Source organism: Cololabis saira, chromosome 15 (assembly GCF_033807715.1).
Source record: "Cololabis saira isolate AMF1-May2022 chromosome 15, fColSai1.1, whole genome shotgun sequence".
NCBI lineage: Eukaryota > Metazoa > Chordata > Actinopteri > Beloniformes > Belonidae > Cololabis > Cololabis saira.
The window spans coordinates 15,931,122-15,935,359 of record NC_084601.1 but is presented as its reverse complement, the minus strand read 5'-3'; the positions used below and the strand labels follow the sequence as shown (position 1 = coordinate 15,935,359).

At 46.4% G+C, this 4,238-nt stretch overlaps 1 long non-coding RNA gene across 1 annotated transcript; it reads right to left on the bottom strand.

Moving 5' to 3' along the window:
• Positions 1 to 2,287: 2,287 nt before the first annotated feature.
• LOC133460463 (uncharacterized) lies at positions 2,288 to 3,931 on the bottom strand. The gene is made up of 3 exons (XR_009784126.1): positions 3,822 to 3,931; positions 2,554 to 2,791; positions 2,288 to 2,366 (listed from the first exon to the last, which is right to left on the bottom strand). It is a non-coding gene; the product is annotated as an uncharacterized LOC133460463 (long non-coding RNA).
• Positions 3,932 to 4,238: the final 307 nt, after the last annotated feature.

Genomic DNA, 4,238 nt, shown 5'->3' with positions numbered 1-4,238 from the left:
TCCTGCAAATACAATAGGGCCTTCGCACTGCAAGTGCTCGGGCCCTAATAATAGATTTTATTTGTTGGCGCCTTTCTGAGCACCCAAGGACACCTTACAAAAAACATAGAAAATAAGAATAAAATACAACAGGAAATAAAATAGAATACAAAAAATTTAGACTGGATATGCAAGTCTGAACAGGTGGGTCTTGAGGTGAGATTTGAATTGTCCAATGGAGTCAATCTGACGGATGCAGGGGGGGAGAGAGTTCCAGAGTCTGGGTGCAGAGCAACTGAAGGCTCTGCCACCCATAGTGGCCAGTTTAAATTTGGGTACAGACAGGAGAGCAGCTGAGGAGGAGCGTAGAGCACGGGTGGGGGTGTACGGGTGGAGAAGGTCTGACAGGTATTGAGGGACCAGGTTATGGAGAGCTTTAAATGTGAGGAGAAGAACTTTATATTGGATGCGGTGATGGACAGGTAGCCAGTGGAGCTGGATGAGGATGGGGGTGATGTGGTCAGTGCGTTTTGTACGGGTGGTGATTCTGGCAGCAGAGTTCTGGATGATTTGGAGACGGTGGAGAAGTTTGTTGGGGAGGCCAGTGAGGATGGAGTTGCAGTAGTCAATGCGTGAGGTGACAAGTGCATGGACCAAGACCTGGGTGTTGTGCTGGGTGAGAGATGGGCGGATTCTGGCGATGTTCCGTAGGTGCATGAAAGCAGTACGGGTAATGTTACTGATGTGGGGGGAAAAAGAGAGAACACTGTCCAGAATGACGCCGAGGCTTTTGACTTTGGAGGAGATGTGGACCGGGTGACCATCAATGGAGATATTGAAGGGGTGGGTCTTGGAGAGTGTGGACCTTGTGCCGACGAGAAGGACTTCACTTTTATTTCCATTTAATTTGAGAAAGTTTTTTGTCATCCAGAAATTGATGGTGTTGAGACAGTCAGTAAGAGTGGGGGGGGGGAGGGAGGTGCTTGGTTTAGTGGAGATGTAGAGTTGTGTGTCATCGGCATAACAGTGAAACTGGATTCCAAAGTGGCGGAGGATGTTACCAAGGGGGAGGATGTATACAATGAAGAGAAGCGGTCCAAGTACTGATCCCTGTGGAACGCCATGTGTGATGAGTGATGGTTGTGAGTGTACATTTTTGCCTTGAACGAACTGTTTCCTGTCAGAGAGATATGAAGTGAACCATTTTATTGCAGTACCAGAGACCCCAGCGCCAGCCAGGCGTTCCAGGAGTATGGAGTGGGAGATGGTGTCAAAGGCGGCACTGAGGTCGAGGAGGATGAGGATGGTGAGAAGGCCAGAATCTGCTGCCAGGAGGAGGTCGTTGGTGATCTTGATTAATGCAGTTTCTGTACTGTGTTTTGGGCGGAAACCAGACTGAAATGGTTCAAAGAGGCTATTGTTGTGCAGGTGGTTCTGGAGGTGGGTTGCTACTGTCTTTTCCAGAATCTTAGAGATGAATGGGAGGTTGGAAATGGGGCGATAATTATTGTGGTCGATTGGATCTAAACCGGGTTTTTTGAGAATGGGAGTGATGGAAGCAGTCTTTAATGATGGTGGAACAGTGGCAGTGGAAAGAGAGGAGTGAACTATGGCAGTTATTATGGGTGAGACTGTTGGCAGACAGGCTTTAATTAAGGCAGTGGGGAGAGGATCAAGAGGGCAGGTAGGTAGGTAATACAAGAACTGATTGATTTCTAGGAGCTAAAAGGGTATTTACGTTTGACAGCCAACAAACTTTAAAGGGGACATATTATGGCATTTAATGTATATTTTAAAAAGGCCTTGAATGTCTTAAAAACAATCTAAAGCTTGTTTTTTCTACATAAATCAGAAATTCAGCCTATGGGCCATGTCTCTAGTTTTACCGCTTCTAAAGCCTTTTTCTGTGCTTCATTTTAAGGGCGGGGGGGGCTATAATAATGAGGCTCTGCGCTGATTGGCTGCTTGAATGACGTGTATCAGGGGAGGAGACAAAGCGTCGCTCCGGGGGGAAGAGCAGTGGCTGCGTAGCAAAGCGTGTCCACGGTTCTGCGTTAAATCGACGCGTACCCTACGCCGTAGGCTCTGCGTTGGTGTAACGCGGAACCATAAATCAGCCTTTAGTCACCTCGTCTTCAAACAGGAAGCTTTAATTTAATTCTAAACAGTTAAACCATAGTTATTTACTCCAATTCCTCATTTCATTTATGTTACAAGACAAATGAATCATGTTAACTGTAAAGAAATCACAACACTGAATTTTCACAAATGGCAACTTTATTGTTAAAATATATAAATAACATTTATGCACTATTGCTGGCTCAAGGAAGGACCGCGCGTCTTCTGAATGTGTCGTTGAACAGCTCCAGGTGCATTGCTTGGAAGATCTGAAACCATAAAGAGAAGAAAAATGTATTACGGTACTAAAAGAGCCCGGGGGCTCCTCACCGGCCCGGTCCGTGAGCAGCTTCGGCAGCTCCGTATGCGGCCCCGGTGCTCCGGAGCTAAGCTAAATACTTAGCCCATGCAAAGATCATACAAATATAAATAACATAAAAAATTAACGTCACTTACCGCTGACTCGTGTGCAGTTGCCGGGTCCGTACTGTGGGCAGTGATCCTTTTATGAGGGTAAATGTCGATGCAAAACCTCATTTTAACTCTCCCTCGCGGTGGAAACAGCCGGCGCTTCTAAACAATGGCGGAGCTCCAGCCGGCGGAGAGAGTGGTGGCCGTGGTTTCAGCAGCGGAGGCCGACCTATGGAAATGAGCTCCTGCCGTGACGTCACGACGGGCGCAGATTCAGAACAGCCTGTAGAAAGTCACATGACACTGGAAGATTCTGCAGGGCGGGGGAGCAGACCTTGCAGAAATTCATGGGATTTCATCTCTTCTGTGTTGGCAGGGTGAGGGGAGACCACTTTATATATGTTAAAACAAGAAAAACATGTTTTTGATAATAGGTCCCCTTTAAATAAACTCCAGTTAAGGATATAAATCAATCAATTGTACTCCAACCCACCATTTCTTAAAATACATGTTAAAAGCAAAACACACTGAATAGCAATAAAACACAATATATTAAAAGTTTACCTTTTGAGCTCCTCGTGGAGGCATCTGTTTTGAGTCTGTTGTGTATGTGTGTGTGTTTTTTGTTTTGTTTGGGGGTCTTTTAGCATCCAAATTGATATTAAACCGTTTTCACTCCACCTCTTGAATGCTTCGTTGGACAGATGACAAGGCATCACCTGCACTAGTCACCTCTTTCTCTTTTTTCTCTGCTGAACACTAAAAACAATTACAGGTCTGGAAAATCTCTCTCCCTCGCTCTCTTTTCTTTTTTGTAATTTCAACGAGCAACATGCGCGCCACATCAGGTACAGATGCAGGTTGAGGATGCACCTTTTACTCCTCCGAGGTAAGGATTCATACCAATTAATGAGCACCAGGAGTGTGCGTTTTATGCGGCATTAATGAATCCGGAGGAGGTTTCTATTAAGGAGGGGATTTATGTGCAAATCTACTTACAGATTCAGGTGGGGTGGGCTTTTGCCTCAGTAAATGGAGGATGGAGAAGCAGTGCAAACCCACTTGGGAGGATGACACATATCCCATAGTGAGTGAGGACGAGGGGGGCCAGACAACCCTGCTGATTGACTGGCAGCATCTTCGCCTGTCATTCCCCATCCCCTCACCCTCATCAGCGCTGGCCCAACGCCCTGCCAGGAAGCCAAGGGCAGAAACCGAGCGCTGCACAATGAGATTCGCCCACACGATGCTGTTCTTTGCTTAAAAAAAGGAGCCGCAGAAAAAAGGAGCTTTAAAGATACGAAATGCCTCACCTTTTTTTCAACAGGCCTCGCTGTTATTCTGGCAGGGCTTCTGAGGGCTGTGTCAACCAACAACATAAAAGATAGATAAACCAACAACATAAAAGTCAACATCATCTCAGTGAAGGAGTCAGAAGGAAACGTGGTGAGAAAAAAGAGACGCGTCCGGAAACCATGTCAGCTCGCTGGCAGGCTCACGTTTTCTTCCCATCAGTCTTCCCTGACAGGCGACTCACCTGTGAGTCACAGAGGAGTTAAATGTACTCAACCCCGCCCAACATATGGTTATTAATAACTCAGTTCATGCATCCTGAATGGAGTGTAGGAATGATTCACCAGACTGACACTGTCAGGGAGAGAACATCACACCTCTCAACACAGCCCACTAGTTGGATGTGAGAGGTTTGTGCATCAGAACGTCGCCCTCAT